Raw genomic sequence first — 14,122 nt, 5'->3', positions numbered from 1 at the left:
ATTATTTCAATTTTTGCACATCAATTCTCTTATTATTTTTTATATGACTCTCCCCCCGGGTGACTTACTTTATTATCTCTTGATAAGAATCCTTATGTTTTAGAGATGCATATTGAAATATTTATGATTGAAATGGCATCATGCATAAAGTTTACTTCAAAAGTATCCAGCAGTGAAGGGATAATCAGAGTTACAGAAGACCCAAGATTGGCTTATGATTTTTAGTTTTCAGTTATGAGCTCATCTTCACCAAATACATTTTCCCTTTAGGATTTCTTTCTCTGTTAAATAAGAGAGCGCAAGTGCAGCCCCCCACTACCACAAACTATGACATTGGGTTTCCCACATTTGGGGAAATTGCACAAGTCAGCACATCCGAGTGCGATGGATGGATCTCGCCCTGAGAACACCATGCTTGTGATCATTGTAAGTCCCCCACCAGGTCAGTATTCCTTTGGGAAGTCCTGTGTTCTCTGTGTTGTGCCTGTTAGCTTCTCAGTTGGACCGCCATTGGATACACTCTGAAAAAACTCAACACTGTGGCTTTCACATTTCTGGCAATTGTGGTTAGTATTTATTGAAACTCCTATTCTTGGGAGCCTACAATTCTTTTCTTTTCTTTTTTTCCTTTTTTCTTTTTAAACCCAAACCCAAACTTCTTTGTTGCTTCTCTGGGTTGCTGAGCAAAACTATTTTAGTTCCATTTTCAGTAGGGGAAGTTCTTTGGGGTCCCAGAAAGTGGAGATGTAAAGTGCAGTCTCTTTTCCAGAGAGAATATGAAAACCCCTACCTCAATCCTCTAGGGTTCATTCTGAGCAAATATTTATGAGACTATCATGAAATCAATTACTTTATGAATGACACAGGGATTTCCAGCCCCCTTTACATTTCCCAACATATTTTTTCCTGTCTCTGTGTGTGTGTGTGCATGTCCACATTAACTCATGCTGTCATATTCTTGATTATATAGGAAATGATTTTTGAGTGTGTATGTTTAGATTTGTATCTAAGAACCTTTTTCATATTCGTATTCTTTGTTTTATCCCATAGCTACCAATATCACTCATATATGCTTATATTAATAATAGTTCATGTTTATGAATGGCTGAATATTTAGAGCACATGTTCTGTGGTACATTTTATACAGCCCACTTCAATTCATCTTTACAAAGTCTCTGTTATGTGGATGTCAACATTCATCTCTATTGTGCAGATGGATAAATTAAGGCTAAGGGAGTAGTTAGCTGCCTTGTCCAAGATCACATGTAGTGAGTAATAGAGTTGGAGCTACCACCCAGAAACAACCTCTCGAGAGTCTGCACAGTTAATCTTGCCACATCGTATCTTCTTAAATGATAATGGTATAAAATTTTGCTGTAAAAGACCTTGCCCCATCTTTTCTTTGTGAAGTGGCTAAAAAGTCTAGAATAATCATCTAGTACAAATCTCTTATGGCTTAGACAGCTGGCCCACTCCAGGATTCAGATAATCCTCTCTGGTACATCTTCAGCCTCACCTCTGCTTAGACTGAGGCCAGGGGACTAGAGCTGGCCAATGAAAATGAAATAGAGACCATACGGTTCAGATAGCAAAGCCTGCCCAATTCACATAGATCTTTACATGAGTGAAAAGTAAATCTTGATGGAATGAAGACACTGAGGGGTGTGTGTGTGTGTGTGTGTGTGTGTGTATGGAGCGTGATTTTGCTAGAACATTATGTGAGTTGCCGAGGCTAAAACACTTCTCTCCCACCACTTCCCTCAGCAAAGCCTTTACCTGCTACTTTGTTAAGACATATCTTATCTTTTAGAGATACATACTGAAATATTTATGTTTAAATGGCATAGTGCCTGAGATTTGATTAAAAATAATCCAGTGTTGAGGAAGTGGGTGGGGAATGGGTAAAGTAAAAATGGCCACCTATTGATAACCGGTAAAGCTAGTGACAGGCACATAGGGAACTTTCTTATACACTGATACCTCTGTTTCTGCGGTTAAAAATTTTTGTAACACACAATGGTCCTTTAAGGTGGTATATACAAAATTAATAAAAGCTAGGCTGCATTTTTGTGGAACTATTTTTCAGGAGTTGAAAAAGAAAATAAGTTTATTGTAATCTGTGAAAGACATACACCTTTGATGACTCTTCATTTTCATCAGTGCCGCCCCCCCTACCCCCACCCCAGGTAATCACCACTGATTGGGACTCAAAACCACCAACTGTGGGGCTCGCAGCCAGGCAGGGACTCCAGTTCGCATTTTTGTTGTTGCTGATGGTCCCATGGAGTCCATGACCTTGATGCAGAGTCACCCTGTATGACAAGAGCAAGTGCCACCCGATCCCCTGCGACAGTCAGCCTGGGTCAGTCCCACAGTTGTTGCTAGGTTTGATCCCATGCAGTGGTTCTCAACCTGTGGGTCATGACCCCGTTGGGGGTCAAACGACCCTTTCACAGGGGTTGCCCGATTCATAACAGTAGCAAAATTACAGTGATGAAGTAGCAACAAAAATAAGCTTATGGTTGGGGGGTCACCACAACACGAGGAACTGTATTAAAGGGTCGTGGCCTGAGGAAGGTTGAGAACCACCGAGGATTAAGATGACCTTGCTCAGAACCTGGAGTACCTCCATGGTCTGTAGCTTCGTCCTTCTACCTTTTCCCTTCTCCTCCTCGTCTGGAGGCCTTCCTCCTCCATGTGGTTCTCTGCATCTTCCTGAGCCCTTGTCCTGTCTATGCCAGGTGTTGTAGTACGTTCACTTTACACATGAACTCATTCAAACCTCCCAAGATGCCACAAAGAAAGTGAGACACTGGAAGATAAAGCCAGGTGCCCATCTGAAAAAAGGAAGACCTTCAGAAGACCCGTGGCCTCCCGGCGAGTTCTTTATGATCAGGTGAATGAGGAAGAGCAAACCTGTGCTTTGTGTGCAGATGGTTCAGCGTGTAGGTGCTACTTGAAAGTGGACAGCAGCAGCGCATTCTGGGACTTCCCTAAAGGACAATGGTGATGGGAAATCCTCTCAATGAATAGAACCAGCAGTGCACCTGGTTGTTTTGTTAGGAAGAGTAAATGGCCAGATGTGAGACTGTGTACTGATTCATAGGCTTTGCTTAATGGTTTGGCTGCATGATCAGGGGCTTGGATCAGCATGTTTGGAAAATTGGTGACAAAGATGTTTGGGAAAGAGGTATATGGATAGGTCTCTCTGAGTGGGTCAAAAAGTGAAGATATTTGTGTCTCATGTGAATACTCTCAAAGAGGTTACCTCTTCGGAGGAGAATTTTAGCAATCAAATGAACAGGATGACATGTTTTGTAGAAACCAGTTATCCTCTTTCCTCCACCACCCTATCATTGCCCCCTGGGTCCATGAGCAATGTGGCCGTGATGACAGGAATAGAGGTTGTCCATGGTCTCAGCAGCATGGACTTCCACTCACCAAAGCCGGCTTGGCTACTGCCATTGCTGAATGCCCAACCGCCCATCAGAAGAGACAAACTCTGAATCCAAGATAGGGGGCCATTTCCAGGGAAGATCAACCAGCAACTTGCTGATGTTTTTCACTAATATAAATGATAGCTGTTCCATCGCCATATTGAACATACAGAAATCAAATCGACGACATCTGTAAGCAGAGGCAATGGAGAAGTTCAATATCAAGAACCAAAACAAGGCCAGAGGAGGTGGAACAGGCCATACAGTTCTCATGTATAAAGTCAGATTGAATTGAAGAAAATTAAAACAAGGGTACAGGAGAAAAAATATGATCTTAGAGAACATATCAAGACAAACATATTGTCTTAATGTTCTCGATTTTACTTCATTGAGTTCTAATACCCTTTGCAATGGCCACACAGAAACTCACAGACAAAATTCATTTTTAAAGAGTTTATTAAGGAAGTTAACAAGCTAACAAGCCAATGAGTAATCCCCAGGATAGTTGTTTACCAGGACATGTTACAAAGTTTCAGATCTGGCAATAAATTCCCAAATGGGCATACCACTCTGTTGTAAGCCTCCACATAAAAGCATTCAGCTACATGGGTCAGCACACTCAGCTCCCTGAATTAAGAATCCAGAAGCGCCCTACTCCAGGAAGACTAGGCCTGAAAACATTCAGCTCCACTTTCATGGGTCAGTAAGTTCAGGTTCCCTATAGGCCCCCACTCCACAAGCCAGCTTCCAGCACAAAAAGACTAAACTTGCTCTGTAGGTTCATCATTCTGTTCCATTCTCTGACTCCTGGTTCTACTGCTGCTGCTCTGGTGGTATAGCTTCTCATCTGTATCCAGGAGGTTCACTGTGCAGGGATCTCAGATTCAAAGGACACACCCCACTCCTGTTTCTTTCTGGTAATGAGATTTCTCCTCCTGCTTCTCAGAGGGCTCAATTTATATACAGCAGGGTGATACTCCAGGGAATCCTATTCCCAACTACTCACAGATGAATCCTAGTAATATCTTTTCCCCACCTTCTTACCAAACTCATGCAGGGAAAGGTTGTTTGGGACCTTTTGGTTAGAAGAGTCACATTAAATAATTCATTGCCCCTGCAAACATATTTGACACACTGGACACGAATGACAGAAAACCCGATGAGCTGTGGGATGATATCAAGAACATCCTAGTTTACTATGATGGTAATGATACATTCAAGAGGAATGGCATTGTATTCATTGACAAAAGGATATTTTAATATCCATCTTGCAGTACAATGCTGTCTGTGATAGGATTTTATCTATCCACCTTCAAATAAATCTAATCAATACAACTATTATTCAAATGAATGCACCAACCACAAAAGCTAGTTAGGAAGAAATTGAAGAATTCTACCAATGATTTAGGCAGAAATCGATCAAACATGCAATCCAGATGAATTGATAATTATTGGAGATTGAAATGCAAAAGTTAGAAACAAAGAGGAAGGAATAGTCATTGGAAAAATATGGACTTGGTGATAGGAATTAAGCCAGAGATCATATTATGGAATTTTGCAAGACTTGTTTATAGCAAATACTTTTTTTCAACAACACGAAAGGCAACTATGCCCAGGGATTTCTCCAGATGGAATACACAGAGATTACATCGACTACGTCTGTGGGAAGAGATGATGGAGAAGGTCAATATCAACAGCTAAAACCAGGCCAAGGGCTGAGAGTAGAACAGACCAGCAATTGCTCATATGTAAGTTCAGGTTGAAGCTGAAGACAATTAAGCCAGGTCTACAAGAGCCAAATACAAACTTGAGTCTGAATATTAAAAACACTTCAAGAATAAATTTGCTGCATTCCACACTAATGACAGAAGACTCGATGAGCTGTAGGTGGACATCCAGAGCATCATTAATGAAGAAAGCCTAAAGCAATTAAGAAGACAGGAAATAAAAGATCGCAATGGGTTCACAAGAGACTCTGAAATGTTTTCTTAAACATAGAGTAGCCAAGGCAAAGGGAAGAAATGGTGACGTCAAAGAGCTGAGCAGAAAACTTGAATAGGTAGCCAAGAAGAAGTTGTACAGTATTATGATGAAATGTGCAAACATCAGGAGTTAGAAAACCCAAAAGGAAAAACACAAAGCATTATATCTCAAGTTGAAAGAACTGAAGGGAAAGTTCAAACCTTGAGTTGAACTTTTGAACTACTGAACTATGGGCACAACATTGAACCATGCAGGAAACATAAAAAAAAAAGATGGAAGGAATACAGTCACTGTACCAAATAGTATTTGTCAACATTCAACCATTTCAAGAGACAGCATATGATCAAGAACCGATAGTACTCAATGAATAAATTTAGCCTTCAGTGAACTCATTAACCAAAAAAGAAAAGATTCCAGGAATTGACAGGATAGCCATTGTAATGTTTTAACAACTTGTTGAAGTGCTGGAAGCAGTAACTCACCTATGCAAAAAAAATCGGAAAGGCACCTACCTGGGCAACTGACCTAAAGAGATCCATATTTGTGCTCCTTCCAAAGAAAGGTGGCTCAACAGAATGTTTAACTTATTAAACAATGTCATTAATATAATATGCAAATAAAATTTTAGTGGCGACCATTCAATAACTGTTGCAGCAATACCTTGATAGGGAGCTCCTAGAAATTCAAGCAAATTCAGAAGAGAACTGCATGAGGAATCGCATTTCTGATGTCAGGTGGATCTTATCTCAAAGCAGAGAATACCAGGAAGATGCTTGCTTGTGCTGTATTCACTAAGAACGTATTTGACTGTGTGGACCATAAAAAACTATGAATAGCCTTGAGAAGAGTGGAGATTCCAGAACACTTCATTGTGCTCATGATGAGCCTATTCATGTATCAGGCAACAGTTGTTTAAATAGAAAAAGGTAATACTGCAAAGTTTAAGATCAGGAAAGGTGTGCATCAGGGTTGTATTTTTAAAAAATCAATTTTCCCCATAATGATTCAAACTCTCTGCTGAAAAAATAATCTAAAAAGCTGGGCTGTAAGAAGGAGAACACAGCATCAGGTTTGGAGGAAGGCTTATTAATAACCTTCAAGGTGTAGGTGATATAACCTTTCTTGTTGAAAGTGAGGAGGGCTGAGGTACTTGCCGATGAAGATCAAGAACTTCAGGCTTCAGTAGGGATTGCAACTCCATGTACAGAAAATCAATATCCTCACAACTGGACAAATGTCTTCACACCAGACAAATGGAAAGAAGGCTGAAATTGTCAAGGATTTCACCTTTGCATCCACAAACAATGTTCATGGAATTAGCAGCCACGAAATAAAAGAGCCTATTGCATTGGGCAAATCACTTGCACAAGATATCTCGAAAGTGCTGAAGAACTTTGGATGTTACTTTGAGGACTAAGGTACACCTGCCCCAAGCCGTGGTCTTTTCAATCACCTTAGGTAGATGCGAAAGTTGGACAAAGAACAAGAAAAGCCCAAATAAGAAGAGATGCATTTGGATTATAGTGCTGCTGCAGAATATTGAAAGCAGCTTAGATTTCCAGGAGAACTAGCAAATCTCTCTTGAAAGAAGCACAGTCAGAATGAGCCTTAGAATCAAGGTTGGTGAGATTTTTGTCTCATGTACTTTGAATATGTTCTCAGGAGAGATCAGTCCCGGTCAAAGACATCACACTTAGTGTGTTAGGTTGGGTCAGGTGCATCTTAATCCTCAAGGTGACATCATCACTCTTCAACACCTTAAAAATGTTATGTGCTGCAGACTGGCCTAAGGCGATTTCTTGTTTGCTCTCTGAACTGCCGCATCCAGGAACATTGACTAGGACAAGCAAAACGAAGCCCTTGCCAGCTTCAGTCTCTTCTCCATTTATCATGATGCTGTCGATTGGGTTAGCTGTGGGAATTTCTGTTTTCTTTATGTTGAAAGCCCTGGTGCCGTAGTGGGTTATGGGTTGGCCTCTAAACCTCAAGGTCAGTAGTTCAAAGACAGCAGCCACCTCACGGGAGAAAGATGAGTCGTTCTACTCCTGTAATGATTTACGCTCTTGGAAACTTGCCAAGGGAATTCTGTCCTGTCGAGTCACTGAGTCAGAATCGGCTAGATGGCAATGCGTGTAGTGTTTTCCTGTTTCTTGTTGTTAATATGTGCCGTATTTTTACACATAATGTGCACACATAAATGACACACCTGTGCAAATAATATGCCTAGTACACATAGGAAACAACACATAGATGGCTGTGGAGCTTGAAAAAATGATAGTGCATGTGTATTTGTGTAAAATATGACATTACATACAATTTTGCAGCATGTAATATGCCGATGCTATTGTCAGATGTTCACTCACAGATGTTCAATTTCATGATTTACTGCTCAAAACACTGCCATGTAAGCTTAGGTTTCAAAATTAAACCAGGAGCTTCAGTTGTTTGAAACCACAGACTCAAGTGTTGATAGCTTTAATATAGTTTTAATAGGCAGATTCAGGAAGCAGTGAGGTGTTGCAGCTAAATATGTAAGGGAAAGACAAGGATCAGACAGACCACTTTCACTAATTTTCTCCCTAGAGATGACATTCCCATTTCCAGGGATGATCCAGGTGATCCTGAACCTTCCACAAGTAGAGTCATTACTGCAACTGATAAAGTGTTAACTTTATCCAACTAATTAGTCTTCATAGTTGCAGCAAATATATAGGGCTTGTGTGCTTTTTGTGCTTGTGTGGTGAAGCGAACTTACTTAGTAAGACTCTTCTATTCCGAAGTCTTTGTAACTTCCGTGAAATGCACGGGTTGTTGTTCTAAAGTGTCAAGTCCATTCTGACCCATAGTGACCCCGTGGACTACAGCACAAAACATTTCCCGGTCCTGCCCCGTCCTCACGATTGTTCCCATGCTCAAGCCCATTGCTGCGGCCCCTGTGTCAATCCATCTCCTCGAGGGTCTTCTTGTCCCCCTGAACCTCCACTGCACCAGCATGATGTTCTTCTCCAGAGACTAGTCTCTCCTGACAACATGTCCAAAGTGTGTAACCCAGTCTCATCACCCTTGCTTCCAAGGAGCACTCTGGTCAGACTTCCTCCAAGACAGATTTGTCCGTGCATCTGGCAGTCAGTCCATGATACTTTCAATATCCTTCACCAGCACCATAATTCAAATGCACAGATTCTTCTTTGGTCTTCCTTATTCAATTCCCAACTTTCACATGATTGAAAATGCCAGGGATTGGGTTAGGTGCAATTTAAAAACCAAAGTACCATCCATGCTTTTTGACCCTTTAAAGAGATCTTGTGCAGCAGATTTACCCAATGCAATGTGTCGTTTGATCTCGTGACTGTTGCTTCCATGAGCAGTGATTGTAGATCCAACTAAGACAAGATCCTTGATAAGTTCAATATTTTCTCCATTTATCACGATGTTACCTATTGGTCCAATTGTGGAGATTTTTGTATTCTTTACATTGAGTTGTTTTCCATCCTATAATCCTTGATCTTCATCAGCAAGTGCTTCAAGTCCTCCTCACTTTCAGCAGGTAAGGTTGTCATCTGCAAGGCACCGGTTATTAATAAGCCTTCCTCCAATTCTGATGACATTCTTGTTTATATAATCTAGCTTCTTTGGTAATTTGATGAGCATACAGATTGAATAAGTATGATGAGAGGATACAACTCTGACTCATACCTTTCCTGATTTTAAACCATGCACTCTTCTCCTATTTTGTTTGCACAACTGCCTCTTGATGGAGGTACAAATTCTGAATGAGCACAATGCAGTGTTCTGAGATTTCCATTCTTCTCAAGGTTAACCATATTTTTTTTATGGTCCACATAAGTGAATGCCTTAGCATAGTCAATAAAACACAAATAAACACCTGCCTGGTATTCTTTGCTTTGAGACAAGATCCATATGATATCAGTAACGATATCCTTTGTTCCACATCCTCTTCTGAATCCTGCTTGAACTTTTCGAGGTTCCCTGTCAGTATACTGCTAAAATCTTTATTGGATGATCTTCAGCAAAATTTTACTTGCGTGTGATATCAATGATACTATTCTATAAGTTGTGCATTCTGATGTCTCTTTTCTTTGAAATGGATACAAATACAGTCAGTTGGTCAATAACTGTCTTCTAAATTTCCTGCAATAGTCAAGTTTGTTGAAACAGTGTAATTGTAATTCCATCAAGTTTTGGAGTCTTGTTTTTGGCCAGTACTTTCAGTGCACTTAAACTACCCTGTTTCCCCCAAAATAAAACAGTGTCTTATATTAATTTTTGCTTCTAAAGATGTGCTAGGTCTTATTTTCAGGGAATATCTTATTTTTCCATGAAGAAGAATCCGGCACATATTTATTGTTTTATTAAAAGAGACCTCGCACTTCCTGTCTGCTCTGGCTGCGCTGCAGCCAACAGTGAGCTGCGTGGTGGTGCCTACCACTGCGGTCCAGAGCCCAGAGTTATGGTAGTTTCGGGGGGCCTTATTTTGGGGGTGGGCTTATTTTCGGGGAGGTCTTATTTTCAGGGGGTGGCTTATATTTCAGCAAGAGGCAAAACTAACTAGGTCTTATTTTGGGGGATTTCTTACTTCCGGGGAAACACGGTACTTCTTTTAGTACCATTGGTTCTTGTTACACGCTATTTCCTGAAATATACAGTGACAATGCATTCTTTCCATTTTCTTTGGATGCTTTCTGAATAATTCATTATTTTTTCCATAGACGAGCAGACAGATGCACACTTATGTTTATTGCAACAATTTCCGTAATAGTAAAAACATGGAAACAACTCAAAACCCTGATTATAGCAGAGTGGACAAACACACTCTGGTACTTTCAGACAATGGAATATTGTGCATCAATAAAACACAGAGTGTGTGTGTCAGAGCAGAGACCCCAACCCAATCTGTAGACATTGGGACATCCCCTCACAGAAGGGTCACAAGGAAGGGATGAGTCAACCAGGGCGCAATATAGCACCAATGAAACACACAACATTTCTCTGGTTTTTTGAGGCTTCCTCACTCCTAATCCTGTCTTTCAGTTCTGGATAGACTGGAACATGTACATTAGTTCAGATCAGAGCTCTCGACACACAGAATCCAGGTCAGATAAATCCCCCAGGGACAGAAATGGGAGTAGTGGTATCAGGAGGGTAAGAGGAAGGTGGGGGAGGAGGGGAGAGAGGGGGGACAGATTTGCAATGATTGTTGCATAACCATCCTACCCCATACTTGCAGGGGGACAAACAACAGAAACCGTGGGGGAAGGGAGACAGCAGTTGGTATAAGATATGAAATTAATACTAATTTATCAAGGGCTCAAATAGAAAGTAAATGTTTATAAAATAATGATGGAAACATGCACAAATATGATAATAAATAAATAAATAACACGGACAACTCTCTTAAACACCACAGGACATGACCAAAACTAGAAAACATTATTCTTAGCATATTTCAATCACTCTTACAAATATAAATATTTAGTAACAACACCATTATAAGGAAGAACAAAGAAAAAGAAATGTGGTTATGCACCAAAAGATGAGACATTGATGACTACAAGAAGGCCAGGGAGAGAGGAGGGAACAGGGCGCGGGGAGAGATGGATATTGAGGAAAGATGGAGGAAGGATGGTTGGGGTGGGAGGAGGCAGGAGAGAACCACATGTATGGAGGGCTAAATGGAATATTGTTGCTGATTTCATTTCTTGAGATGGGCTATGTGCAGGAATGGGTATAGCCATACCAGATGGCTAGGGAGAAGGGGGAGACAGGGGAGGAAAGGGGAACCGATCATAATGATCAACACACAACTACGCACACCCCTCCAGGGGTAAAAATAATGGAAACCTTGGGGGCGGGGATACAGAGGTCAGTGTGAGATATGAAAATAATGATAATTTATAATTTATCAAGGGGCCACGAGGGTGGGGGTGGAGAGGGATAAAGAGGAGCTGATACCAAGAGCTCAATAGAAAGTAACTGTCTAGAAAAGAATGATGGCAACATATGTACAAATATGCCTGATACAATTGATGTATGGATTATAATAAGAACTGTAAATGAGGAGCTGACGCCAGAGGCTTAGGTGGAGAGGAAATGTTTTGAGAAGGATGAGGGCAATGAATGTACAAATGTACTTTACACAATTGATGTGTGAGTGGATTGTGATACGAGTTGTATGAGCCCCTAATAAAAGGATTTTTAAAAAATTGTAAGAGCCCCAATAAAATGATAAAAAAATAAATAAATAAAAATCCCTCCAGATTCTTTATCCCTCAAACCTGAATAGTGGTCATAGCGCCTCTTAAAAAAAGAAGAAAAGGAAATGTAAAACTGAGAAGGACTTGGCGTCTTTAGTGACAAACAAGCTCTTTTCATTTTTTTAAAAAGTGCCCTTAGAATCTTCCAATATTGTAACTGGAGGCTTGAATTTTCTCTTGAGTCTTTCAGTTGAAGGTACACTGAGCGTTCTTCTTTCTGGGTTGACTGACTCCCCCTGGTCCTTGCACATTTCATTATAATGCTGTCCATGTCTTCTCGGGCTTCCTTTTGAAGTTTTCTGTTGAGCTCTTTGACGTCATCGTTTCGTCCATTTGCCTCGGCCACTCTGTTTAAGAGCAAGTTGCAGAGTCTCTTGGGACGTCCACTTCGATCTCTTCCTTCTTTCCCGTCTTAATGACCGTTTGCCTCCTTCGTGAATGATGCTCCGGATCTCCTCCCACGGCTCGTCATGTCTTCTGCTATGAATGTTGAATTCAGCAAAATCTGTCGTTGAAATGTTCTTAAAACTCAGATGGGTTCGACTCAAGATCATGGTTTGGCTCTTGTGAACTTGCTTTAACATTCTTCAGCGTTCACATGAACTTCCCGGGGAGAAATTGATGGCCTGTTCCACAGTCAGCCCCTGGCCTCGTTTTAGCTGCTTTTCCACAAGCTCTTCCCAGAGATGTAGTCCATGTGACTTCTGTGTATTCCATTCTGAGTCTTTATCTGGAGAAGTCCATGTATGTAGTTGCCTTTTGTGTTGTTGGAAAAAAGTATTTGCTGTGAACAAGTTATCGGTCTTGTAAAATTCCATCGCTTGGTCACCAGCTTCATAGCTATCAGCAAGTCCATATTTTCTAACTACTGTTCCTTCCTATTTGTTTGTTTCCAACTTTTGCATTCCAATCGCCAATAATTATCAACGCATCTTGATTGCGTGTTTGATCAATTTCTGCCTGATAGAATTGATAGAATTCTTCAATTTCTTCATCACTGGCTTTTGTGGTTGGCACATAAATTTGAATAATAGTTGTATTGATTGGATTTATTTGAAAGTGGATAGATATAATCCTATCACAAACAGCATTGCACTACAAGACAGATCATAAAATATCCTTTTTGACAATGAATGCACACCAATCCTTTTGATTGTGCCTTCCCTAGCAGAGTAATCCATGTGATTTTCTGATTCAAAATGACCAATATTGGTCCATTTAAACTCATTAATGGCTAGGATTTGAGGAGTTCTAATTTTTCTTAGATTCGTACTCCATGCATTCCAAGTTCCGATTATTAGTAGATTTTTGCAGCTGTGCCTTCTCACCTAGCCTTGTGCTCCATCAGCGAATGAAGATCCCCAAGGTTACACCACCCCAGGCTTTGCTCCATTCACATTGCCATGGTCAGCTGTCCCAGACAGTGTGCTCGTGCCATTCAGTAGGCCTTCAATGTCTGCTAATATTTCCGTAGGTTTTCAGTGACTCCTTCCTCTGAAGTGGGCAATCAGTCCCTTCTTCATAGTCTGTTCTTGTTCAAGACTCTCTCTGAAATGTGCTCAGATCGGGTGACTCTGCCGGCATATTAAACACTAGTAACAACGCTTCCAGCATCACAGAAACCCACACGCCACTACAGTGCTACTGTATGGCAAACTGACACCAAACTGGTGGAAACAACTGGGTAGAGTCATACAAAGAAGGTCTAGAAACTCTAACTCAGGATTGCTCGATGGACCACTCCCCTAAGTCCGAGTGAGTCATCTCAGAAGCAGGCAGACAGCATCCTATGACCAAGAAAGAAGAGCCCTCCATGGAGTCTGCAAGGTGCTTGTTGGAAGTGTTGGAGGCAGCAGAAGCACCATAAAAAGAAACAGATCAAAGGAGCAGCATTGTGGCCAGGAGGCAGGTCAGTGGGCTTTCTGTCTCACTGAACAAGGCAGAGGCCAAGGAAACTCAGGACTGAGAGCCTAAGGATCTTAGAGGGACACTCCTGTAAGCATAGCTGAGAAGAGCCACTACAGGCAGAAGAATGGTATCCTTACTAGTTTGTAACCTGCTAGCATCCCTAATAAACCCTCACAGTTGTGAAGGTTGTCTATGAGCTGTGTGGTGATTGCAACAAATTATCAAACGTAACAGAAACAGTGCTGTAGGCGGATCCTTGGGGTCAGAAGAGGGTAGAGAATGTTTTAGAGTGGAGGCACTTTGGGTAGATGTGAAGCTGTATTCTCCTTCCTACTACAGCTGAAGGAGGCCAGATGTGATCCCCATTTAATTTTGTCAGTATGTATTAAATACATATCTGTACATTTATATGTAAGGTCTCCAGTCCCCAAAGACAAATAAGGAATGGGTTTATAAAGATACTGAAAATAAAAGGCAATATCAGTGCTGTCCTCTAAAGTAAATTCTTCTGGGGGAGGG

The 14,122-nt window shown here is 41.0% G+C and overlaps 1 non-coding gene across 1 annotated transcript; it reads right to left on the bottom strand.

The window, feature by feature from the left end:
• Nucleotides 1-289: 289 nt before the first annotated feature.
• On the bottom strand, nucleotides 290-450 carry LOC115869624. The gene has a single exon (XR_004046290.1). It is a non-coding gene; the product is annotated as a U1 spliceosomal RNA (small nuclear RNA).
• Nucleotides 451-14,122: the final 13,672 nt, after the last annotated feature.

The sequence above is a fragment of the Echinops telfairi genome, unplaced genomic scaffold, assembly GCF_000313985.2.
Source record: "Echinops telfairi isolate 266 unplaced genomic scaffold, ASM31398v2 ScPeMD7_31;HRSCAF=116, whole genome shotgun sequence".
NCBI classification, from domain to species: Eukaryota; Metazoa; Chordata; class Mammalia; order Afrosoricida; family Tenrecidae; genus Echinops; species Echinops telfairi.
The sequence above is the reverse complement of the archived record's forward strand: the minus strand, read 5'-3'. Positions and strand labels throughout refer to the sequence as shown.